The sequence below is a fragment of the Marmota marmota genome, unplaced genomic scaffold (assembly GCF_001458135.2).
Source record: "Marmota marmota marmota unplaced genomic scaffold, marMar, whole genome shotgun sequence".
Classification (NCBI taxonomy): Eukaryota; Metazoa; Chordata; class Mammalia; order Rodentia; family Sciuridae; genus Marmota; species Marmota marmota.
Window position 1 is genome coordinate 5407220 of NW_025999913.1, and position 27904 is coordinate 5435123.

General features: G+C 37.1%; 1 long non-coding RNA gene across 3 annotated transcripts in view; it reads left to right on the forward strand.

Moving 5' to 3' along the window:
- The first annotated feature begins 16510 nt into the window (after window positions 1–16510).
- The window catches only part of LOC125615571, a 19871-nt gene continuing 8477 nt past the window's right edge, over window positions 16511–27904 (forward strand). For 2 of the 3 annotated variants that reach the window (XR_007346200.1, XR_007346202.1), the window contains exons 1-2: window positions 19738–20152; window positions 24634–24778. This is a non-coding gene — a long non-coding RNA (uncharacterized LOC125615571). Of the gene's footprint in view, window positions 17767–19737; window positions 20153–24633; window positions 24779–27904 lie in introns of those variants that run through there. The other variant, XR_007346201.1, reaches the window with a different exon arrangement.

A 27904-nucleotide genomic window follows, 5' to 3' on the forward strand; every position in this document is an offset into this window, starting at 1 on the left:
CAGAGCCTCAGGAGATTGAGCTCAGGAACCCAGTAAACCAGAAGGGGTGGTGGAGAAAAGTCCCTGTACTAGCAACAGGCTGAGGTGACTCCTGGCTCCTTTGGGGGTATGTGGTTGGCTTCAGTAGTTTAGAGAAACAAAATCTGTTAACTGAAGACCAACTAGGGTGCTACTGGTCCAGCTGGTGGGAGATGGGCCAGGCAGGGATGCTCACCCAGTAGGAGGAAGGGATAAAAGATAAAAAAACTCACGAGAGGACCTTGAAGCCTTGTGAACCTCAAAGATGTCTAGGTAGCATGGGGAATTTTCAGGCTTACAATACAGAAAGCTGTTAAAGCTTTGGCCAAACTATAAATAAATGGAAGCAAACAATGCCCAGTTGACTAATAGCTTGCAAGAAGTGAGGTGTGACTCTAAAAAGTTCACGTGGAAAATTTAAATTTTTTTCCACATCTGTTCATTTTTTTAAAGCAAATCACCATGCAGAGGTGGTTTGATTTTGCACTTTAGTATAAAGTGTTTCTTTATCTGAAGAAAACGGGTTTAACGCATACTTGTAAATATTTGATATTGTAGGTAATCATGACTCTCTGTGTTTTCTAATTTTAGGCTTAAGATCCATAGAGATTAGACTTTATGACATTGAGAAATTGTTAGGGCCTCCAGGGATGTTTCAGATATAAGAAAGTGCAGTGAGCTTGTCCATATAACTGATCACACCTCAACTTGGCTGCTTATTCAGAAATCAATGCCACACGCAGATACAGCGGCACAATTTCTGACGAGAAGGGGACGGGATGTAATATATGCTGTAGGTATTTACTGGCATTAAGTTTTCAGATCACATAAGACAATTGAAATGGATGTTTTCATATTCTACAGTGAGAAAGTGAAAGGAAGTCGATGTCATTGTCCCCTTTGCATGAAATGGTTTATTTGCATAGATGCATTCATCAGTAGAAAAGAAGGATCTTCGAGGGAAAAAAAAATCCCTTCAAAGTCTTTACCACAATATTACAATCACATAAATGGAGCTCTCTGAAGAGAGCAGATTTAAACACCTAAATCTACTTATTTCCTGTTAGAGTGATCACTAATGTATTCGAAACCTTGGAGCATTCAGGGCAGTCAATTGTCAATAAATGTTACACGGTACTCCTTTCTTCCTCTTCTTAATTCCAGTAGATTCTGACTCCAGAGCCTCTACTGTATTTGCTGATACTATAGTACACATTTGTATCCATTTCATTGCATGGGATCTAACATTCCAGTGTATATGCAAACCTTGCTTTGCATAACAAATGTGCTTCTGGGAAATTATGGATTAAATGATATCTAAAATGCAATCCAATTATTTGAAAGCCCACTGTGGTGAATTCTTTTGTAATCCAAGTGTTATGTAATTTTGTGTTACTGTGGATTGCATTTTATTAAAATAGGACCCTTCTTTGTACTAGCACTGATGAGAGAAATCCTTCCCACAGACTATCAATGTTCAATGGAAGTAACTGAGTGCAGATTATTTAAATAGGAAAAGGAAATTTTCACCTTTAAAGTGTATTTAAACACCTTCTTGTATCATAAACAAACTTAAAGTTGAGTGCAGGTTGGTATTTATTCTTCCTGATTTTGAGAATTTCTCTCTCTCTAGTTGGGCTTAGTGTAATCCTCCCAAGACACAGAGATTGCCTAAGTGATTTTATTCTAAGGCTTTTTGTAATTCTTTTAATCACAATTCAGAAAAAGAAATTTTTAAAAAGCTTTATTCTTTTCTACACAAGGTGAAAAGCTATGCACCAACCTCTGAAATGGCAATTAAAATAAAAAATAGAAACAAAAAACAATCCTTTAAAAATCATTGTTCCCATAATTCTTATTTCATTCCTAGTTTATTGAATAAATTTATGTTTTGTTGCAATGAGATTGCAAAATCCTTTACAAAAAAAAAATAACAACGTGTTTTTTCTCACCAAACAGACTGAAAAACATTAACTAATTTGTAAAACACCACCACAAAGGACAATGGATTTAGGGAAGATGTCTTAAAAACTATTAGTAGATCTTTCCAGATTTATCTTACCCACAAAATGGAAGAAATACAAACACATTATAATGCCAAACCAGGAGTTCAATTTACTTGCAAGCATTTCAGCTTAAAATTTCTTTCTAAGGGAGATCATAGCAATCCATCTAATGAGGATTTATTTATGTCTACCCTACTATCTCTAAAGTGTTGTCAGTCTCACAATGATAATATGGTGGTCCTACTTTCAGAGAGTGGATCAAGGAAAAGAAAACAAATAACAAATGTGCAAATAAGGAAGTGTTGCTGCTATCGTAAGATGCAAATAGAATGCCTAAGAAAGGAGAAATTACCTACATCTGTAGAACATGGGAAGACGTTCACAAGCCTATGGTGGAACACAGTGACTGTGGAGAAAAGCCCAAGGGCAGAGACTTAGGGTAGACAGGCAGACTTCCTTTGGAGACAGTGTGTTCTTCTGGGAAAATGGGAGAATATCCAGACTGGGTGGGGCCTTGGAAGCCAGGCTGAACAATTTTACTTTAATTTTCTATGTAGTGAGAAGTTATAAAGGGTTTTTGAGCCAGGCTTTGTAGCTTATGACTGTTATCCCAGTGGTTTGTGAGGCTGAGGCGGGAGGAATACACATTCTAGCCACCCTGGGCAACTTAGGGAGACCCTATCTAAAAATAATAAAAAAGTCTGGGGATAGAGCTGAGTGGCAGAGTGCCCTTGGGTTCAATCACCAGTGCTGCAATAAATAAATGAATACACAAATAAATAACAAACAAAAAGTTTTTGCAGGGGAGGATTATGGAACAATTTGTTTAAAAATATTAATCTTACACTGGTGTGTAACATGGACTGAGAGAAGCACTCAGAGGTGAGGAGACAGTTCAGGAGTGTCACATTCGTTCAGGAGTGACAGGAGTGAGGGAATGAGAATTTGAACAGGGAAAAGCAGATGAGTCCAGGAACAGCATCAGAACAATCACATGTAGTAAAAGACAAATAATTTTTTAAAAAAGCTTTATATTCTCTGCATGAGGTGAAAAGCCATGTTTCAAACTCCAAAGTGGCATTTAAAATAGGAAGTAGAAAAAAAAAAAGAGTCTAGCCATGGTGGCACATGCCTGTAATCCCAGTGGCTTGGGAGGCTGAGGCAGGAGTATCACAAGTTCAAAGCCAGCCTCAGCAAAAGCAAGGCACTAAGCAACTCAGTGAGACCCTGTCTCTGAATAAAATACAAAATAGGGCTGGGATGTTACTCAGTGGACAGTCGAGTGCCTTGAGTTCAATCTCCGGTATCTGCCCCCCAAAAATGTGCTGTAAAAATTATATAAAGGTTTATTAAATTCTCTAAAATTATATGACTGAAACATGTCAATTCCCCAATACTGGAAAATGCTATCCTTGCCTTTCATAGGTATTCATTGCCTTTTAGCTCTCCAAATCATGGCAACTAAATTGTTAAGAAAGAGAAAATCTTGCAACGAGTGTACATCACTTTCTTCTCTTTGAAATTTTAGAATTTGATGTGTTATGATCTCTCATTTTAGAGTTTTTAAAATGATATGCCTAAGACACAGAAGAAGCTTCTGATGTGTGAATGTGCGGTAGACTCAGGGTATATTTCAGTGGAATTTTTCTGAAAAAGGACTCATTTTGACTGAAATTTTTTGATGAGTGAAGAAATAGGATACAAGGTTGATGGTTTTGAATATAAATGCAATATCAGGTTGCTGTATAATTATCAATTAACCGGATGGTCACTGATGCTACTGTGGTCGGTCTGAACCCTGGACATGAATTTGTACGTTACTTTGTACAAAACTAGTAAAGAAAATAGTATGCATCCTTCAGCAAAAGCCCAAAGAGCTATTTAAAATTGTTGGCTAAACCTATTCGTAAGGACAAATTAATGCTTTTAAATGCCCTTGTGAATAACTTCAGTATAATTAAGTAAATCAGAAGTATTGGGATTATGTTTATCCATTTTAATTCATCTACTAAAACTCGGATCAATCAATAGGCTTCACTCATCTGACGGGCTGTCATTCCTTTTTTTAAAACTTTTCTTTTTTCCTTTTCTCATTTGTTTTTAAAGCATTTTTTTTTAAATGATCATGTATTGACTTCAAAGGACTAGATTCTAACTGTGGCTCCTTTGTAGGAAATAGACGTAAATTATGAGACTTTTACTAATCCCATCCCTGATTTATAGACCATGAACTACAGCTAAAGGGTCTATGGTGAACCATTAGACAACACAGTCTGAGCCACATGGCTGAAATTTACAGGATTCCCTTAGATTCCCTTAGTAATCTTGCAGTGTGAAGACAGTACCTGACTGAGCAATGGTAATTTGTGATAGCTGATTCAATCTCCTATATTTACAGCTGGGCCTGGAGCATCTTTGCTTGGATTTCTTGAAAAGTTACAGCTATTCCACAATTAACTTCATGGGGAGAATATGGAAACATGACAGCGTATTTTACAAATATCCTTTAGGTAACTGGGATTATTGGGTCACTTTGAATATAGATGCATTCTCTTTATTAAGAAAAAAAGCCCCTCATCATCGTGCTTAATTTTGTTGAGTGTTAACTATGAACAAATAAAAACCATAACAACAAAACTTACCTCAAGCTGAAAAGTTTAGAGCTACTCTAGTATTGAGCATAGTCCAATGTGTTCCATAGATGATGTATTTCCTTGCTGAAACGCAGTTGATCTTACTGAGAATAATCCAATGAATTTAATGCCATTTTCTACTGCATCAATTATATTTTAATATTGGAAGGAAAGTATGAGACTTAGTCAATTCTGCCCTGAGTAAAAATTTAATTCCAAATATTAATAGCCATTGCATTCTATTAAATCTGGTAGAAAAGATTTATGTCGTCATTTGTTTCCATTTTTTATCATTAGAAAAAAATTAGTGTACTTCTTAAAATACCCTTAGATAATGAATTAAATAGAAAATTGTGAGTTTACAGTAGGATGTTCTTAAATAGTTTACCATAAAAATTAACAAGAATGAAACAGTGATGGTCTGAGGTTTGATTGTTTTTATTTTTTCTCTCTTTCCCTGAAAATCATTTAAAATTATTTCACAATGGTATATGGTGCAGTCTGGAAGCAATGAACATTATATTATTTAGCTATTACTTCATCAACATGCAAAAATAATTGTGCTTGTATTTAGACACACACTGAAGAATAAAGTAATGAGATTATTGAGGCCACATACAATTTTTTGTAGTTTTTCCTTTGAGAGAATTATAGGTTTGCATACAACCTAAGTTGCAATATGCAGAGATCCTACATACCCTCTGTCCCGTTTCCTACAATGGCAATGCCTTATAAAATCATAGTACTGCCTCACATCCAGGATATTGATATCAATGCAGTGAAGATAAAGAACAATGCCACCACCATGAAGTTCCCTCCTATGCTGGTATTGTCACCTCCAATCCCTCCTTAATCCCAGGCCGTCATTATAATGCATTCATTTCCATAGTATTTTCATTTCAACCACGTTAGGTAAAATGAATTACATAGGGAATCACCTCTTTTGATTGGCTTTTCTTTATCAGCATGATTTTCTGGAGATTCACCCAGGTTGTTTCATGAATTAATAGTTTACATTTTTTAATTGATTGCAGTTTTTATACATATGACAGAGGAATGCATTACAATTCTTACTACACATATACAGCACAATTTTTCATATCTCTGTGTATAAAGTATGTTCACACCAATTCATGTCTTCATACATGTACTTTGGATAATAATGTCTACCACATTCCACCATCATTTCTAACCCCCTGCCCCCTCTCTTCCCCTCCCTCCCCTCTTCCCTATCTAGAGTTCGTCTTTTCCTCCCATGTTCCCCCTCCCTACCCCACTATGAGTCAGACTCCTTATATCAGAGAAAACATTCTGCATTTGTTTTTTTGGGGATTGGCTAACTTCACTTACCATTATCTTCTCCAACTCCATCCATTGGCCTACAAAATGCCATGATTTTATTCTCTTGTGTTGCTGAGTAATAGTTTACATTTTTATTGCAAATATGGCATATGTGGTCTGGGTGGGCTACAATTCCATCACCATTCCCTTTGAAGAACATCTGGGTTGTTTCCAGGCTACTTGTGTAAAGCTGCATGAACAATTCATGCTTTGATGTAGATATGTTGTCATGTCTTCTAGATGAAGCTCCCAGAGTAAAACTGCTGGATCATAGGGGCACTGAATGTGTAGTTTCTAAGGGCCTACGAACTGTTGTCCTGGATAGAGGTACCACTTTACCTTCCCACCTGCAAGTAGGTATTACCTAGTCACTCCACATCCTTGCCAGAAATTTGTCTTGTCACTTTATTTCATTTAAACCATCTTGATAAATTTGATATCTAATTTTGATTTTAATTTGAGTATCATGAATGGTGAGAGGCATCTGGATTCTCTTCGGTGAAATGTCTTTTCATGTCGTTGGCCCATTTTTAAATTGTATCACTTGATTATACTTCCAACTGTTGAATTTTGAGAGATTTTTTATTACATTCTAGATAGTGGTCCTTTGTCAGAGATGTGGTTTTCAAATATTTTTACCTAGTCTGTAATTTAATTTTCCACCTTTGTAGCTGGATATTCTGCAGAGCATAAGTTTTTACTTTATTTTGACATAATTTAAAAAATCATTTTTAAGATTTTACTTTTGCTGAAGTCCGAGCCTTGGGTTGATGTTCTCTGGCTCTCTTTGTCTTCCTCTCTCATTTTGCTTTAGGATGCTCAATTGCTCCCCTACCCCTTGTTGAAAAAGTTATCTTTACTGCATTGAATTGCTTTTGCATCTTTGCAAAACTCAACTGGGCAAATACATGTGTATCTATATTTGAGATATCTGTTCTACTCCAGTGGTCTGTGTTCCATATGATCTGCCAGTGTCACAATCTTTTTTTTTTTTTTTCAATGTACCAGGGATTGAATCCAGGGGCACCTACAAAATTATCTTGTTTATGCCATATCCCCAGCTCCCCCTCACTTTTTTTTTTTAATTTTGAGAGACAGGGTGTCACTAAGTTTCCTAGTTTATAAGGCTGGCTTTGAACTTGTGATCCTCCTGCTTCAGCCTCCTGAGCTTTTGGGAGTACAGGTGTGCACCACTGTGGCTGGCTAGTCTTAATTACTGTAGCTATTAAGATGAGTTTTGAAATCCAGCAAAACTATTGTTCTCACTTTCTTCTTTTTCCAAAATTGTTTTAGCTTCTTTGGGTTTCTTTTCCCTTCCCATATATATGTGAAAATTATCTTGTCTATGCCTACAAACATTTTTTTGCTAGGATTTGGATAGGATTGCATCTCAGTTTGGTGAAAATTGACTCCTTAGCTATATTTAATCTTCCATTCCATAAATATGGTATTTCTATCCATTTATTTATCCTCTTTGATTTCTGTCATTAATTTTCTGTAGTTTCCAACATACAATTTACAATATACACATTTTATTACATTAATACCTAAATATTTACTTTGATCAATGATAAGTTATATCATAAATTTTATTGTTTTTTTAAATATTTGTGTTCACTGCTAGTGCATAAAAGTACAATCGATTTTTAGAATATTTATCTTATATCCTGAAACCCTACTAAATTCATTAGTCTTAGAAAGGTTTACTATGGGCTTGTGGTTTTTCTACTTGCCCCATGTTTTTTTCTGGTTTTGATGGTAATACTCGTTTCCTACAATGAATTAGGGCATGTTTTCTTCTATTTTTCTGATAGATGTTATGTATAATTGCTATTAAATTTCTTTAAACACTTAGTGGACTTCTCAAGTAAAACTGTCTAAGTCTGGGGATTTCTGCTTTGAAAATTTTAAAATGAAATTAAAAATTAAAAATTTCTTAGTTATAAAACTATTCCAATTCTTTAATTTATATTGGGTTAGTTGTGGCAGTTTGTATTTATTGGGAAATTGTTCCATTTCATCTAAGTGATTAAACCTGCGTGTGTAGAGTTGTCCCTGGCAATCCCTTATTAGCCTTTTTATGTCTGCGATAGTCTTTGATTCTTAATATTGATATTTTGTGGTTTTTTTCTCTTTTTCTCCTTGTTACTCCTTCTAGAAGTTTTTAGATTTTATTGATCATGCCAAGTAATAGGTTCTGTGGAAATCATTGTGTAAATTTCTTAGATCCCATTTGGGCCTCTGTTGCCCAGTTTCTCTTTGACACTCCATCAGGCATGCAGTGGGCCCATAATCAAAGTGTGCAGACTGCCATATCTCATCACGTAAATGTCTAGGAAAGAATATTTACCACAGAGGACATGCCCAACAGGCACCCAACAGGACGCTTTATCCCGGGGGTGTCAGGCAGTTTATCCTCTGCAGTGGGCCCGCTATGAAGATAGCCAGGTTGTGCAGATGAACATTCTACATGAGACCAACATCATGGACGCTCTCCCTAAGTAGATTCTGTTTCTGTCACTGATGAATGTACAACCTGCCAATAACCAGGAGGGGGTTGACACTAAGGCCTCAACCTGACACGGACTTCAGAATACTAGTCACTTTGCAGTTGGTTGGTCATTTCAAATCCCTTTTACCCTGGAAGAACAGCGATCTTATCCTTCCTGGATGGCTATACATTTTTGAATGACTTTGTTTTCACTTCCCACAGTGCCCAGAAAGACCAACGGGCCATTGAGAGCTGTGGTAGATGACAGATGGGGTCGTAACTCTCTACCCATCCTGCTATCAACATCCTTTACCATTTATTTTTGTGTAGCCTTTTGGGCTAGGTTTGTGACTTGCTTTGTTAAAGAAAACGTGAAGTGATCCGGCGGCAGTTCTAAGACCCGGCTTTAGCGGGCGTTGCTCTGTTGAAATTCAGGGCAAGCCACTTTGTGAACAGGCCTATGAGAGACTGCCAGAGGGTGAGGGGGATGTGGAGGTGAGTAGAACCAATTAGCAGCGATCCCCCTTCTGCACGAGACGCGTCCCAGCCATGGACAGCACCAACCCAATGTACTATTTTGGGGGTGTTTTTCCTACCCAAACAGACCTATGATGATGTTTTAGATGTATCTATCTATATATGTATACACATGCACATATACACACATCTCACAGAAAACAACCTCAATTAATAATAAAAAGAACAACTACAATAATATATTGGAATAAAATTATGTGAATGTGTTCTTCTTTCTTTCTCAAAATACAGAATTTCCCATTTAGTATTGATGTCATTTTAACTATTCTTCTTTCAATTATAAAAGATAACACATCCACTTTTCAGGGAGCTGGTACGGGGGATGGAATTCAGGGGACTTAACCACTGAACCACATCCCCAGCCCTATTTTGTATTTTATTTAGAGACAGGGTCTCACTGAGCTGCTTAGCATCTCACTGTTGCTGAGGCTGGCTTTGAACTTGAATCTTCCTGCCTCAGCCTCCCGAGCTGCTGGGATTACAGGCACGTACAATTGTGCCTGGCTCCATTTTTTTAAATGACATCATTGTACATGTCTTTGACTTTTGTGATGAGGAATACATCAGTTTCAATTAAGTTTCACCTTCCCTGAAGTCATCAGGTACCCAGGTCCCTTTACCTTCCTGCCTTGCCATTCTTCCCATGTGACTTCAATTTTCATGGTTGCATTTCAGTTCTAAGTGATGGCTGGAGATCCAGCTGCAGCATCCACACTGAAGGCACCTGGAAGGGAAAGAGAAACAAAAACCAAAGCAAACAGGAAATAAAACCAGCACAAAACGCCTTCTGAGTAAGCTCCCTATATAATGAGACTTTTCAGCAGTTTCACCTGCCAAATGATCGAATGATCAATGACCTGCGCTGAGGCTTGGAGTCAGTCATTTGCCCACGTGTAGCTGCAAAACATATTTCGGAGGCAAAACATTCCCAGTTCAATCACTCAGGAGAAAGGGGTGACTAGCATTCTCTGACCATGAATATGTGTAAGTGATTCACATACATATTTTTGCTCAGATCTAGAAATATCCGCGTGTACTGATTGGCACGTATATTATGAATACAATTTAGAGAGCAATACAGATTCATATTTCCAGATTCCTATAGTTTCTACACGTTCTGATTTGATGTTTGACCAAGATAACACTGATAACTCACAGCAACTCCGTGAGACCCTGTCTCTAAATGAAATATAACAATAGACTGGGGATGCGGCTCAATGGTTAAGTGCCCTAAGGTTCAATCCCTGGCACAAACAAACAAACAAACAAAAGAAACCTATGGAAAAAATTAAAGGCTTTCGTGTATTTGTGATTTGCCTTAAATGAGCTAAAATATTTTTCCCCTTGGTTGTTGGCCATTGTTGAAGCAATTAAATTGTTACAAACTTATCCATCACGTGACATATTTGGATTTATAGGAGAGTATAGGCACTCAGATGATAGTTGAATACCAATTTTAAAAGAGCAAAAATAACAATCACCTGATTGCTATTGGCCATCTGAATATAGTTTTCTATAAATTGTTCACTGTGATCAAGACAAAAAAGTAAAATGAATCCTACTGTGTAAAAAGTGAAAAAAAAAATTAAATTTTAAGTGTTTTTCAGATATCTGTAACTAGAGACTACTTTTACAGGAACATTTAGGTGTTTTTGATTTTTCTTCCAGTTCTCAAATGATGCTTTTAAAGACCTCATGCAAGATGCAGTGGCACTCAATAATTTCATATTGTTCAACTAGAAATTTAAAGACAGCAGCAAGTATTTTTTTTTTTTTTGTCTTTTTCCAAAGAAGGACTAATATTTCCATTGACAAAAGGGATTCTTCTGAGCAGGGATGATGCCTCTAGGCTTCCAAGATGATGCCTTTTTAGTGTCTATACACAAACTTTAGTTGAAATTATGACCCTAATTGACAAGATTTTTAAATTGAGAACCCACAGGCCACATTGCTACATAGTACATCGTCATTTTCTTCTCCATTGAATTAATTTCCAATCAACATTGTTAGAAAAAATGAGCCAAAGTAGAAACTGGCTACCAATACTCTGAAGCTATTTCAAATCCCGAAGCACAAAGATTAATTAAGAACCAATTAATACAAGGCGTATGCGTCAAAAGATGATAAAGAAGATATGATGGGGTCAGGGTAAAAGTCGTTACTGTTTTCTTCTTTTGATGCTTGAAAATACCGAATGGTAAAAGAGAAGAGAAAATAAAACATATTAAGTTGTCAAGTCTGTATCGTTTTAAAGAAAAACAAATGTTTGAGGTTACCAACCCATAACCTTGTTTCAGAAGAGAAAGCATCAGAAGCATTCAAGAAATAGCCCCTATAATTTCTTAGGGAATCAGCATAGTAGATAAAATTATAAGCCTTTGGGTGAAGCTGCCTTAAAAACTGACTCTGTCTGTGTGATCTGGAGCAAGTAACTTAACCTCTCTGTGCATTGGCTTTTTTACATGCTAAATGTGATTGGGGCTGGGGATGTGGCTCAATCTGTAACTGCTTGCCTGGCATGCTTGGGGCGCTGGATTCAATCCTCAGCACCACATAAAATAAAGATGTTGTGTCCACCGACTCTGAAAAATAAATATTAAAAAATTCTCTCTCTCTCTCTCTTAAAAAAAATGTGATTATAGCAATACTTAACCAAATAGAGATTTGGTGAAATTCAGTAAAATGTTTTATGTCACATATTTTAAAAAAATCTAAAATATAGTGAAAAAATCAGTAAATATTATCCTCATTATTAATTAATTCTAAAATGTGGACTTAATGAGAACTATATAAAGATGTTACGTGGAACTGAAGCAATTGTATAAATTTAATACTAAGAATATAAATTTAACACTATTTTATTGAAATTTGAGTGTAAAATATCAGGTTATCTAGTGTCTTCTTGTCACATTTAGGCAAATGAATAAGCAAATGGTCAAGTGTATTAGCAAACACACTTCTTTTGTTATTGTTTATAAGTCAACTATTCACACTAAACCACAAAACTGATTAATTGAGTCTCAGATAAGGATATCATGCATGACTACAATGTGAAAGGTACCTTTGATTGCAAAAAGGTATGGCAAAGTCATCATTTTAAAAGACGGAAACAAAAACAGAGCTCATTGAGGTAATATTGATAAAACCTGTGAAAGAAAACTTCACGTGGGTATTTAGTTTTTAGCAAAAAAATGCAAAAGCTTTCCATGTTAAATGACTATAGAAGGTAAACCAGTTGATATTCTGTCTCCATGAGAAGAATGTTGAACTAAACAGTCTGGGGATCTGATATTTTATTATTTAGCTGTGAATCTGTTGATAATTCTGCAGTTTGAACCTCAGATTTTTTTTATCTGTAAGGTAAAATTATTTCATTTGATAATGTCCAAGGTTTAATATTCAACTAGAAGATAAATAGCAGAAACATAGATGTGTGATCAAATTCTTATTTCTATTTTTTCCTTGAAGGCATCCATCTTGAAGATGATCTTTCCAGATTTACAGTCTCATGAATGGCCTATAAGGGCAAAGGCTCCCACCCTTACTGGGTCCCAGAGGAGTACAAGGGTTGTGGTAGGAGACGGGGTCAGAGGTTGCCGAGAAATGTCAAGAATCAGAAGGTGCCATATTCAATCACTGTACGGATGCTCTACTTTGAGGCAGCTGTGGCTCTGGGTCCAGTCTGTAGATGAGACCTTTGTGCTGAAATATGCTTAAATTGATTTCCATAGACAACCCCTGTTCAGTGCCTGTTGACATACGTTTACATGGTGTTAGCCAGGGAGGGTTTTACTCCCTCAGTTACTTTTTCCTTCATAATGCATTGATGCCTGATTAGAAATCATGCAATGATCTTTCAGAAAAGCCATCTCTCGGCTACATTTGCGTCTGCATCTGCCATGACCTTGGCTTATGCCCTTCTATCTTCTCATCTTCAGCTAGTGCTGCCTAGCTTCCTGTTTTTATATCTTCCTTTTTCTAAGTAGCATGTTGTCTAAGGCAGCCATCACAATACAACCTGCAGAGTGCAGTAGCTGTAAAACAGAAAGAGCTGTAGAGACGGCAAGCCTGGATAAAGCATGTGATTATTTTCAGAAAACTTTTTTTGCCAATCCCTTCATTAAATTGATGACTACAAGATTCAATTCAGACCTTTAATACTGCCCAGTTATCAAACTGAGTTTGATAACTGGGCAGTATTAAACCCTAGTCCATTTATTCTCTGACTTCCCTAGACAACTCTTTTGGACCTTCTGTGGGATCTTTAACCCTCACGACATCTTTATGTTCCTCATGATCTGGCCTTATTTTCCCTCTCCAGGTGGTTTTTCTTGTCAATAACCACTTCCTATCCCCCTCAACCTGGTTTCAGGACTATATTCATTTACTGAGCATATCATGCTCTTTATAAGCCTCTGTGGTTTTGCCTGCACCTTAAATGCTACCTCCACACCCCAGTGGCTAACCAAGAGCCTTGTTCCAACAGGTGTTCAATGAATGCTTGCTCAAGAAATTGGAGTCATAAATTGATTCTTGCTCTTGTCATTCCATAAAGAAGTTTAAAATATTTCAGTTCAATTTTATACAGGATCATATGGGAATATTGCTAAAATTCTGAGAAGCTATACAAGCAGAAACAGGAATGTGCAGTTATTTTTAACATTGTGGATATATATATTTTTGTTCTTTTTAATGAGTTTGAACTTAACCAGGTGCAAACTATCTGCTGTTTTTATTTGGAAACGATGGAACATCCAGCTGTTTGGAGAAGAAATGTGTTTGAATCACATTGATTTTTCTTTAACATGCCAATATAAACTTAAGATTTTCTTTTTGCAATAAGTTGAGTTATTTTTATGGTGGATTATCACATTATTAATTTTAATATAGCATTTTTGCCCAAATAGTTCCCCGAAAGTAGCATTTGTTTGATTTTAAATGAACTTTCACGTTGCACCAGCAAGACACAAAGAGGTGATAGCATTAGACTCATTATGCTTTTATTTTACTATAATACTCTTTGTAAGAGATGATAAAGCTCATCCTGAACTTATAATTAGAGCATTTGAGGTAATCCATGCTTTAATGTGATTTTAAATGATAAGTACCAGTTACAACACACATGTCACTGTTCCTTTTTACTCTTATGAATTTCTTTTTTTTTCCATGATGTTTTAATTTTGATACCAATCAGCAAAAATCCAGAGTTCCTACAGACCAGTAATATCTATGGGTCTGAACACATTTGGAAGAACAGGTGGTCTTCTAGCTTCAGGGTAAAAATCTATACTGTAAATTCACATATTTCATATATAAATGATTTTTATTTTCATATTCCCATTATTACAACTTAGGTCTGGAATAATTCCCACTTATTGTCTTGAACTCAGAAAAATTTTCCATGGTTACTCATACTGTATCTTGCTTGTGTTTCCATGCGCCATTCATTTTAGACAATGGGAATTACGTCTTTAATTGATCTCTTCTTCATTTAGCCACAAGATGAAGTTCCAAACTGATCTTACTTTTTTTCCCACCATTATATAATTGGCTTTTTGGCACAGCATTGATGTAGCCAAAAAATGTTCAAACCTTTCTCTAAGACACATCTGTTTAGCTTTCCAGCATGAAACTTGACTTGATCATTTCATTTACTTATATTTTTTAGGTGTTTAATTTCCTTTAAACATTTATTCCTTCCATAAATGCTTTTTGACCTCCTGGTATATGCTGGTGGACATTTGGCTGGATACAGTTGCTTTAGAAATAAAGGGCAACACATTTTCTTTAAAAAAGTAGATAGAAAGGTTAAAAAAATTTAACATATAATGCAGTCAGTAGGGAAATGAAGATACATATAAAAATTACCTGACCTGACCTTCTCATTTATCCCTTTTAGGTCTCCTATAGGGTTTGAATTAATTTATTATGCTCAGCATGGTTTATGGTTCCACATAGACAACAGTGATTAATAGCTACACACTGTTGAAATAGGAAAGAGAAGGGGTACATGGCTGAGACGTTTCAGAAATGTCTGGAATGGTGGTGGTGGAGTGCAGCCTGACTTTGGGACCCAGGGTCTCCTTATCCTATGTCAGTGGTGCTCCAAGTGTGTGCTAGGGACCATCACCTGGGAAGTTGTTAGAAATGCAAACACCAGTCCCCTCCCTAGACCTACTGAGCTGGAGACCGAGCCAGGGCTGAGCAACTTGTGTCTAAAAGACCCTCCCTGGGGTTCAGAGGCCCACACTCTGACCTCAGTGATCACTGGTATTAATGTTGTTCCAACATCTTCCCCAGTGCACATCTCCATCTGAAAAACTATCAAATCCAGAGTCAAACCTGCCTTCGCTATAGTTATGAGGCCCAAGAACCAGCCTGCAGCCACATAGCTCCTTGAGTGGTGGGAGGTTATATCACTAGGTTACCCCTTTAGGGAGAGCCTGCCCCAGAATAACCCTTCAAGCCCTGTCTAGATTCCCCCAGCTTCCCGTGTGTTCCTATTTTGTGTCACCAAAATCTCATAGGTAAACCAACTTAAATTATATCATATTTAGTCCTATCTAATTAGTGGTAGGATAAATAGAACACGTGAGTTCAAGGAGAGCGATAGGAATTAAGAATAAATTTAATATTAGATATTTTCATTGAGAAGCATGCTGGTGATGTTAGTGACATGACTTTGAATCCATGAAAGGCCATTTTCTGTGCTTGATCAATTCCATTTCTAATGCTAGCATCCTGAAAGTGTGTGACCATCATCGGCCTGGTAATCTGCATACACCAACTTGATTTTTTACTTCCTAGAATGTTTAGCATGTACACACACCTGTACAACTATTTTGTTAATATAGAATTTACTTTTAAAATGTATTTCTAAGTTGTTTTTAAAAATTTTTAAACTTGTTTGCTTGGTAATAGGAGGACTACACACCTTAGCTTAATCAAGAAACTCTGGCTCTTCCCTGGCCTCTTAATTTTCTTCTGAGAGAAAAGGAAGGCTTGCTGTTTTCCAGCTCAAAGTAAATACACTGATCTTATTTTTTTTATTTTGTATGCCTTCTCAAAAAACAACTTTGATCACAGTGCAAATACTTCTCAAAAATTAAAATACCGGGAAGTTTTTTGTGAGCCTTTTTCTATTTATTAGGATGTTATTTAAAGTTGAAAAAATTAGTGTAAATGCTCTCTGGAGAATATAAATGCTTCCATGGAGATAGTTGGCATTTCCTAGGAAACTCCAAAGACTATCATCTATCAATCCATCTTTCAACAAATGTTTGAGAAATGCCAACTGCATGAAAGGTCTAGATTCTAGATGGATTGGAGGTGACAAATTGATAAATACATATGAGAAGTTAGATGATGAGATTAATGATAGTTTCCTGTTGTATATCTTATTTTTAAGTTTAATTTTATTATGGTCTATTTGATGATTAAAAAACATATGTATCTAAGGTGTACAATTGGATGACTTCATGTACATGTACAATTTGAAATAATCACCAAAATCCAAACTAATCATGTATCCATCATTTCTTTCCTTCCTTCCTTCCTTCTCTCCTTTCCTCCTTTTCTTTTATGTTTTCTGATGGAGGGATGGTTAAGTCATATCCTCTTAGCAATCCTCAAATTGTATAGCATACAATTTGATACTCTTTCAACCTGATGCAGGAGTGGAAAGAATCATCACCCTCATTTTTGAACAGTGGAAGCAAGACTTGAGTTTTGCAGACGAGTGACTTACCCAAGGTCGTGCATCCCTGTCCTAAGTTGGCAGAATCATGTTGAAGACAGGCCCTCAGGACTCCTGAGATAGAATTTGCTTAGAATGATTTCACATTACCCCTTATAAAACAAAACAACCTCTAAAGACAGTGCTTGATGAATCTGTGAGCAATATAACTATATAGCAGAATGATGCTTTGTGGCAGTGAAAGTTTGGAAATTCCCTTATGAAGGAGAAAATGATGCATCTGGTTTGGAACCAACTTATCTACACTTGAAAGAGCCTGCTGTTGGGGGAAATGATCTCACCAGTGATAAAAGGAGGAAGTGGGTGGGGGAGGCCCACCGTAGATCAATCATCCCCACCCTTGGACTTGGACAGGCTCCCTGACACTGTCTAGCCCTGACCATTTATTTGCCTAGATTCTTGTTAGCTGTCAACACATTGATGCTAAGGAAATTCAGTTAGTTGAAGACAGCTTGTTTTTCCTCTTTTAATTTTTTTTTTAAATGTGTTCTTTTCAGATACACACGGCACGGAGACGACGATTCTTGGTCAAGATCTCTTGAGTCTATTTTCCTTGGATGTTTTTGCTGGTTCTCATTAAAAAAAAAAAAACAAAAAAACAAGGATGTTACCTATTTATTTATTTATGCATGGGGTTAAATATTCTGGTTTTGGTCTACACAGTGAAAAATAGCATTATTGCTGAACGTCAAAACAATCAGACCTGATTACCATTCAAGTCTTACTGTGCAAAGGCAGCACATGACTGTTGCCTGGGACTCCTGAAGATCTCAATGTCTGGCTCCTTCCTTTTTCTTCAGAGCCCTGGACCTTAAACAGTAGATGGCAGTGTGAGATGGGGAATTTAAACCTTGGCATCTGTTTGCTTGAAACTAGCCCAGGAAAAATGGCTTTTTGACTTGGAAGCATTTATGAAATGAACTTTCAGGCAGAGTTTTGTCTGGCCGCCAGGATCTCGCCCTGGAAGGTGCTGGCAACCCACAGGTGAGCCTGCACGAGGGCTTTATTTGAACTGGAGCTGTTGCCCTGCTCGGAAGCAAGATGGGGTGCATTTGGGCACAATGCATTGTCACTGAGCCAAGGAAACCGCTGTTTCACCGTCCAGGCAAGCCTGCACCCCAACCCGCCCCTTCCTGGGGGAGGTACACCTCCTCCTTTTCCTTTCTGGGAAATTCATGGTGTTTAAATCTATGAAATAGAGACTTTGATGTATCTAATGTATTAACGCTGCTTCAGGTTTTCAGTTAATCATCACTTTCCTTTCTATCCTAAACCTGTTAAAAATCAGAGGCTTTTTAAACGGAAAAGAAAATTAAATTATTAATGGGAGAATTTCTCAGTAAGTTTGAAAGGACACCACTCCTTGTGGCTTATCAGATATGGATTTTGTTTAGAATCTTGAATAAATTATGGAAAAGAGGACAGCACTGAAGCTGGTTTGAGTTTCTCTTCTGTTATGGGCTCTTAGCAATCGCAGTATTTTGTATCTGTGGTTTACCCAAACATGTTTCCCTCTAGAACACTTTATAACAAAGTACGTTTAAAGAAGAGAAAAATAGCTTAAAACATTTGACTCACTCAATATTTTATTTAATAGAGAAGGAATTAATAATTCTAAGAGGATGCTTGTATTGCAGGCAGTAATTATAGAATTTAAATCGGGTGCATAATCTGTGTATCCTAAAGTTGGTGATTCTTCTTCTTCTTAGACCTATGTAAAAACTCCATTTCCTTACTTTTGGATATAATTTCTAGACCTGTTAAATCTCAACTCTTGTGTAATGCAACCCACATTATTCCACAGTGTTAAGCTCCACTTTCTTCAGCCGTAAAAGTGGAAAATAGTTTTTATTTGCTTCACAGAGCCCGATATACAGTAAGTGTTGGCCATTTATAATTTATCCAGATATGCAAACTCATTAGCTATGATTGTTATTATACAGAAATAAGTGTAGGCATATTGTCAAACAAAATTGCTTTTCCTACTTTACAAAATAATTCAAAAAGAGAATATTAACACTACTCTAAACCAAGCAAAATTAGGCAGGTAAATTTTCTGTTCAAAATATAATTATAGAAAAGTGCAGAAAAATTTGGAACCACTAGTAAGAACACTCATTATCGTAAATATGCTTAAAGTGAGAAAAATAGAGTGTCACACAAGTCTCCATATACATGGTATGTGTGTGTGTGTGTGTATGTGTATGTGTACACACACATGTATTTTAATACATTACTTCAACAAGCACTTTGGTTAATGAGGGACATTTTCAGGATGTAGGGCAAATAGAAGCAGGAAAATAAAGTATGAGCAGAAGTCACACCCATCTCCTCCTTTAAATAGGCAGGACTTCCTTTTGTTACATGAGGCTGGGGCAGAGTGTGAAAGGGTAGAAGGGAGTTTGGACTTAAAAATAGTAATCACCTTCATGAATCCCAAACCTTCCCTTGAGAAAACCGTTTAGTGAGCAGCTCGTTGTGGATTTGGTGAATGTGAACTGAGAGCAGTTCCCCACAGGGTCGTGGTGAATTATCAAGATATTTTTTTTCTGTCATAGATGAACTTGTCATTAAATGTGGTGCCCACATTTAATCCCAGTGACTCAGGAGACTGAGGCAGGAAGATCGCTAGTTTGACGACAGTTTTGGCAAATTAGCAAGACCCTGCCTCTAACAACAACAAGGATAACATTTAAAGAGATGGGGCAGTGGTCAGTGAAGAGTCCCTGGGTTCAATCTCAGTAACACACATACACACACACACACACACACACACGAACCAAAAAATAACAAAACCAGAAGTTATTTTCCAACACTATCTCTTTTACTTTTTCACATTTTCTTCAAGTTGTTCATTGATTTTGCTTTTGTTAAACATTAACTTTGCTAAGGTCCAGTTTCTTCTCCTGATTCTTCCAAGATTTGAGATCTTGGGCAATTTGCTGAACATCTGTGTTCTTGCCTGCAAAACAAAAAAGAAAAAAAAAAAGAATGATAACATCTCAGGTGACTGTGAGATGAAAGTAGTTAATACATATAACACCCTTTAGCTCAGTGTTGGGCACAGAGTACGTTTTCATTCAATAGGCAGCCAGAGTTAAAAAAAAAAAAAAAGGATGCTTTGACATTTAGAGAATTAGAAAACTATTGCATATTCTGACTAAAAACAGCTCAGAATTCATTATCTTCCTCCCCTCTTTTTATACTTGAGGAACATCAAGCTAGAAGATTTAAGTAAACCTTGGTAATATGGAATGAATTAGTCAGAGGCTTTTAATGATAAAGATTGACTCACACAATTATGGACACTGAGAAATCTCAAGATCTGCAGTCACAAGCTGGAATCCAAGATCGCAGCTGGGTAGCTCTGGTAAGAAGTTTGGCAGGCTCAGGACCCAGGGAGAGCCCATGTTTCAGTTGAACCTGAAGCAAGAGAAGACTGACAATGTCACTGAAAGCAGTCAGGCAGGAGGAGTGCCTATTACTAACAGGAGGACTAGCCTATTCAGGCCTTCCACTGATTGGATAAGGCCCACCCACTTGGTGGGGGGGGCAACCTGATTCACTGGGTCTATAAATTCAAATATTATCTCATCTAAAGATATTCTCACAGGAACACTCAGAATTATATTTGTTCAAATGTTGGGACCCCCTTGACCCTGTCAGGTTGACATATAAAATTGATCATCACACTGATATTTATGTTGACATTTAAGCTTCCAAAATAGTCAAAGAAAATTTGACAGGACTTTGTTGTCCTATTTGCTAAAGTATAACATTTGTATTTTATCTTAAACAAGTTAGGCTTTTCTTTTGCTTCAGATAAATTCACATTCTTCAGGTATCACAATGAATGCTGTTCTGTCAATACCTTCCTAGGGTTTTGCTGGGGTAATGTGGACTTGAAACCAAGTAGATCCACATGCAGAGGGATTTCCTACAAGAACCCTATTTGTGGCAGGGCATGGTGGTGCATACCTGTAATCTCAGTGTCTGGGGAGGCTGAGGCAGGAGAATCATGAGTTCAAAGCCAGCCTCAGCAATTTTAATGAGGCTCTAAGCAACTTAGAAAGACCCTGTCTGTAAATTTAAAAAAATACATATTAAAAAGGGCTGGGGATGTGGCTTGCTCAGTAGTTAAGCACCCCTGAGTTCAATCTCCTGTACAAAAAACCCCCACACCCTTATTTGTACTTTCCTGGTATTGTCTCTGCCTTTAAAGCAGAGTAAGGAGGGCACAACCTTTACCTTTTTCTCTGCCTTATGGAAAACTAGAAATTGTGACCTGTCTTGAGAGAACTCTGGGATGAGAGCTCAGAGAAACCATGAATCTCATCACCTGGATTTGAGAAACCATTTGACAGTGGGGAATGGGGAGAAGGGGTGTGTTCAGCTTTGCCAAAGGAAATGCACTGTGGTGACATTGGGCTCTAGAAGTATAAGTTAGGGACAAAAATCAGTAGGGAATGTATGATGAATTACCAGAGCTAACAGGTGATCAATGTTATTCATCACAAGACCAGAGAACATAACCCAGGGGCCTTGGTCGCACCCCAGGGCAGTGAACACAGCTCCAGATTCTTTAAGGGGAAGGAATCCAGTGTCCTAACAGAGGTTGACTTGCTTGGCAAGAGTGGAGGCCAAGTTCTACACCAGGCTTTTCTGAATATCTTCTTTTCAACCCTGTGGGTGTTGGGCTATATTCTGTCAGTGTCTTCAGACTGAAAGAGTTTTTAATTATTAATTCTTTTTCCATGTTATCATTCCTACTGGTAATAAAAATGAATTGTATACCTACATTAACACATTTCTTGGCATTTTGGAGTTTTGATCATGTTTCTACTTAGTAGGAAGACTTATTGTCAGAATACATATAGAAATTTATTTAAAAGGTTTAAATACATTTATCTAATGAGTCATAGTTCTTTAAACCTATTGGGAATATTCTTGCTATATTTTCTGTAACTTTATTTTTGATCCTTGTTCATTTGATATTTATTGTTTTTATCTTGTGGGTCTCACTAGCAATACATAATCAAAATTGGAATCCATTTTAATAATGAACAGAGACAGTAAATTCTTAGATTGTTAAAACACTTTAGAAAATCATTCCATTATTTTGAATACTTTTAAAGTACAATTATTTCAACTGAGATAATGATAAAGTAATGATACCATTGTGAATGATTCCTATAAAATCCATTTGAATTTTTTACCAATATCTATCCAGGTACTTAAATTAATTCCATCAGTTAAATATATACATATAAACATGTTTGAATATATAGAATGAAATGGTAAATGTAAGATATTATATAGACATTTATTAAAATACACTGCTTTAGGATTTTCAGAGTGTTTAAATACTCTCACATGTGTTTATTGCATGCTTGAGATAAGAGTCATTTATTTTTTCCAAAGTCTACCCTATGAAACTGAGTAAAAGACATTGTTCCTGCCTTTAAGGGGCTCATATTCCACTACTGCAGACAGAGGAGTAAGGAAATAATTGAGATGTAAGAAGACTGGTATGATAATAGATGCAGAAATACAGTTCTTCCCAAGCAGAGGAGGAAGCCATAAATTCTGTGTGGTGCAGTGGTCGTGAGTCAAGGAAGCCTCTGAAGGCAATTTAGTATCCTGAGCTAAAGTAGCAAAACTGAGGAGTTACCCAGGAGGAACAATTGGGGGAAAAAAAATTCCAGGGAGAGGAATCAGCAGGGATGTAGAGGTATTGGAAAAATTAAAATTTGGAAACAAAAGGGGAATAAAGATTCATATCTGGAAAACAAGTACCAGAGCCAGAGAGTAGAAGGCCTTAGTCAAGATACTGTTGAATTTCCTATGGGAAATGGGCATCCAGGGGTGGCTGAATCTCATTTATCATCTTGCTACTTAAAGAAGGTAGGAAATGCAAACAATCTCACGTTTACCAAAGGTCACCCAGTTAAAGAACTATCCAGCTCAGTGCTGGTCTTCTAGTTCATCATCCTGTGTAGACCCATTATCTCAGAATGCTGGGCTGACTTGAATTAGTGTTCCAGTGAGTCAAATAATGAACAAGAGTGGGATGGAAAGACCAGATTTCTGCTGCTGTACCTTCAGTTTCAAAAACAGCACCAAGTTCCAAACTGTTGTAACCAACAAATAACAAACATTTTATTGGGCAGTTCCCAAGTATCAGATACTCTTTCAAATTCTTTCACATGGATTAGAGGATTAAAGCACACACTCTTAGAGGATCACGTTACATTTTTGATGCAGTATTTTAAAAATTATTGCTAGTCAAGGAAAAGGTAATATGATCTTGAAGGTTCTGGAGAATTTCATCTAATGTGCTCAAATGACACATTTTGATGAGAAGAGATTTAGAGAATGAGGGAATGGGTTTGTCTTCAAATATTTGAAAACCTATCAGGTAAAAGAATGGACCTATTTTTTTTGAGAATAACTTACAGAAAGTTTACCTGGGGTCAATGGGAGTGTATTATGAAGAGTTCTGATTTGACTCATATATAAAAACCATTTTCTGACAATTTGATTTTACCAACAATAAAACAGGTTGGTTTAGGATGAGATAAGCTCCCATTTACCCACGATATTTACCCAAGAGCTAGAGGGTCATGAATCCTTTAGGAAAAGATCGATTCCTTCCTTCCTTCCTTCCTTCCTTCCTTCCTTCCTTCCTTCCTTCCTTCCTTCCTTCCTTCCTTCCTTCCTTCCTTCCTTCCTTTCTTTTCTCAATTTGATATTGGGGACTAAAACCAGGAGCACTCTATCATTGAGGTACACTCCAGCCCTTTTTATTTTATTTTGAGACAGGGTCCAGCTAAGTTGCTAAGGCTGTCTTTGAATCTGTGATGCTCCTGCCTCTGACTCCTGAGTAGCTGGGGTTACAGGTGTGTGCCACTCTGATCAGCCATATTCATTCTTTGAAAGTCAGATTGAATGATGTCATACCAATGGCTCTGTGAGACCAGTTGGAATTTTCAAGAGAGGCATACACCCATACGTTAGTCCCCAATATGTTTAAAAGCACTTGGCCTGTTTCTAATCAGTTGGAGCATCCCTTAAAGCGGGGGAGGGGGCTTGTTGTCCTTTTCTCGATGTCCTTTCCAAGTCAAAGCAGATTATTCATAGTTTCCTATACTGTCTGTTCTTCTGTTTATGAGGAATGACTCAAAGGAAGGTTTGCTTTAATTCAAAACAAGCAGATTGCTGTGTGTGGAATGGGCTGCCCATGCTTAGATGGGGCCCAAGAGTGCTCACTGGTCCTCAAAGATGCTCATCAGGTGTTGCTTTATCTGAACACCTGGTGATTCGGGCCAGGAACTCTGGCTACAGACTTTCAGATCACTCTATGGATGGATTATAAATTTTCCAGGAAAAAAAAGTCATTATAAGGCACCCAGAGAAACTGATAGTTTAGCAAACCATTAAATTGCAGAGTGGAGTCTCTGGCTTGGGATACTCATCGCAGGACAATTACACCTCTGAAGCAGGAGCCCCTCTTGGGGGAGGCTCTGACTCTAGATGACATAGCTCTGTTTTTCTGAGGAGATACACAAACTAAGGGCTATGAAACATTAAGTTTGGAGGACACTTTTGTTCTATCTCCTCTTTACTCATTTGAAATGTGATGGACATACCTAACCTGCTCCCATTCCTGGATAAAGGGAATTAAAGATAAAAAAACCCTGTAGTCATTAAATGATGTGGATGCCTGAGAGGGTGACCCTGGCTGGACACCCGTCCTTCTGTTCTCCACCACACTGTTGAATGTAGAACTGAGACGTTCTAATCAGACCTGCTAAAGCTCAAATACTGGTGTTTTTGTTCTTTTACTGGTAGAAAGTAGAAGAGAATTCAATTGTCTTGGAGCTAGAGGGTTTAAGGCCATCTGGTGGAGTGAAGGTCCCCATCTTCTTTGGTACATTGGACAAGCGGCGCTGGAACATCATTCATGGTTTTCTTGACATGGGAACTAAATTGTTAGGTGAGAAAATTTTTAATTCTTGAATGTCTTTCTTCTAATATTCTAAGCAGGGTTTACAGAGGAAAAAATAGGCTTTCAATATTGGGGATTTACAAAAATTTGAATAAGATTTTTATTTGGATTCATTTATATTCAAAACCAGAAACTAAAGCTCTATATCTTTAAAGCAATGGGTTTATAATGCCATGGATTGCATCAAAGGTTTATAGGTGGGGTTGTAAAAAGACTTATCTTTGGCTACTATGTTACAAAATGAGCAATCTTTTAAAACATATGTTTTCTGAGCAGTATTTCTATACACATAATCTTCACCTGTTTGTTCCTACAAATAAGCTGCTTCATTTTAAAATGTTATGTGGTAAATCCCTAGCTTTCTATTCTAGAAAGGGTCTGGTAATAAGTTTATCCTCTCCTTTTGGGGAAAGGAGAATATTCTTTCCTGAGTCCAATTTCACTGAAGTTTAAGATTGTTAGCAAATAGTGGAGTGGCTACAGCCTTGGGCATGGATTCCGTATACATGGGTTCCAATGTCCTCTCTGCCACTAACAGCCTGGGTAACAGGATACAAATCACTACCTTGATGGGCTAGGTTTTCCTTTCTTTTCTTTCTTTCTTTTTTTTTTTTTTTTTTCATCAGTAAGAATTGAAAAGTGGTTTCTAATCTCCCTGCAAACCCTAACGTCTATGTTATTATATTGACAATATCTTCAGAATCTTACGCTTGAATAGAATGTATTATATGACATTTAGGGCAATAAAAAGAAAGAAGGATATAGCTATCCCTAAGTCATATTTAAACATATACTGCCTCTCCTAGTGGAAAAATAATATCAAAGTAATTTACATATGGAAATATAGCTTCACAAGATTTTTGTTTGTTTTGTGGATTTTTTCTCAAAACCATTTTTAGCAAAACGTGCTGGTTAAAAAGAAATGGGGAAAGGTCAGTGTCCTTTTAGAATATGTCATTTGTCTAAGTTCTGGCCAAGAGTTGATGATTTCTTGAGGTTTTCTGCTTTTGCTGCTTTTAGAGATTTTTGTTTACTTATTTATTTTAGGTTTATTCTCCTAGGCTTTTCTTCCTGGGGAGAAAAAAAGAAATCAAAAGGAATAGATAATTATCTAGGTAACAAATTCCCATTCTTCTAAATGCTGTAATAGATTATTTTGCATCCTTTCCTTATTCAAATATACCTTTGGATCTACCTTGAAGCTCTTTGTTTCTTCTGCTTTCAGCCCAAATTATCATTTAGTATCAATGGCAGAGCCCCTCTACCCCAACCCCTTGGAGGAAGTTGGTGTGTAAATGTTGCAGCAATCACATGCATTAAGCTGTAGATGCTGAACCTGAGAAGCACCTAACAATTTCTAGCCCTTGGGGACTTTTTCTGGCCTTCCTCTGTGACTTTGTTTCCTCTTGAATTTAAGTCATGCTCTTTCTATTTCCATATCCTGATTCCTCTTTGAGAGTCAATTGATGCGCAGATGCTTAGGCTCATTTGCAAACCCAAGGATCACCTGTGGGATGAGATGTGCCTGCATCACCTGGCTTTCTGTCATCCTCACCCGGTGTTGCCACCAACACCCTGTTTCTCTGCCTTCACTCTCCCTGATTCACTCCAAGTTCACACTCCTGCTCACTGCATCTGTTTTTACTACTTGGAAAAGAACAAAGTAATCGTTCTGATCCCCATAGGGGTCAATTACCTTTCCTTGGTTCACCATCACATATTTCATCTCCAACCCAAGCTGCCGTTTTGCACGTGGCTTGTTCAATTGCAAAAGGGGAAGGGTGGGTGGACTCGAGTCAGAGGGGAAGCAAATATTTTGAATAGATTTATACAAATCCATCAGTGCACCTGGAAAAACTGTATAGCAGAATAGACAGAGCATAGGTATTAGAATTAGAAACCAGCATTTGAATGTAGGCTTTGAAACACATTAACTGTTTGCCCTTAGGAAATTTTGTAGCTACTATTAAGAACTTGTTTTTTTATGTATAAAATATACATAGTAATAAAAATATTATTGGATTACTGTATTAAACAAAGAAAATAGATAATATATCGAAAGTCCCTAGAACTTGAGAAGGGCACTAAATAAATCATATCAATTAGTATTGTTGATGCTGTAATAAGTTAGTCATATTCCTTTATTCATGAGAAAATAGTTTCATCCTCAAAGCAATTTGACAATCATTCACTAAACACTATGCAGATTCTCTAGTCTGGGTAGGGAATATAAAAGTGGAATGAATTATAACTTTTAATCTTCCTGACATCTTCTGCTCTGAAAAATCCAGTATTTTAGCAAGATATTCAAAGCTTTGTTAATTTGTTCTCAGCCAGTTTTCCAGCCTCCACTCCCACCCCCCAAGATAGTTTGCTTTCAAAGGGGGGATTCTCATATACATGTGATTCCTTGTGTTTTGGGGGGCTGAAGATGGGTCAGAAGGAGGCAAATTCTAACTCACTGTAAGACCTAACATAAATGGAACCTTCCCTCTGCATTCTTTCTTGACCTGCCCTTCTATGCCATCCTCACAAGAAGAATGGTTTACATCAGATACACAGCATTGCAAGCCCTTCATAAATTTTGCTCCCCTGCTTTGTGTCTCTCTAATCTGTCCCTGCTGTAAATTTCAGCTAGCAAGATCTCTATCTCAAAAAACCTACCTATAAGAAGCAAGAAGAGAATTCAAGCTCCATTACAGATGTTCCTATATTTACATAGGGTTATACCTGGATAAACAGATCGTTAGTTTAAAATATAATTATAAGTTGAACATGCATTGCATACACTTCATCTACCAAACACACTAGCTTTGCAGAAGCACTCTGTAGAGTGCCAGTTGTTTTCCCTAGTGACCACAGGGCTGGCTGCTAGGGAGCTGCAGCTCACTGCCATTGCTCAGTGTCACCAGAGAGAATCGGAAGTGCATTTGGCTAGCCCAGGAAGAGGTCTAAGTTAAAATTCTAAATACAAATTCTACTACTGTATTGTTTTTACACAACTATGAGACTTCTTCAGTTGAATCATGATTAAGTCAGGGATGGTCTATAATTTTTTCTTTGACTTGGACAAGTTCAGAATCTGTTTTTTTTTTTTTTTTTTTTTAATTTCAG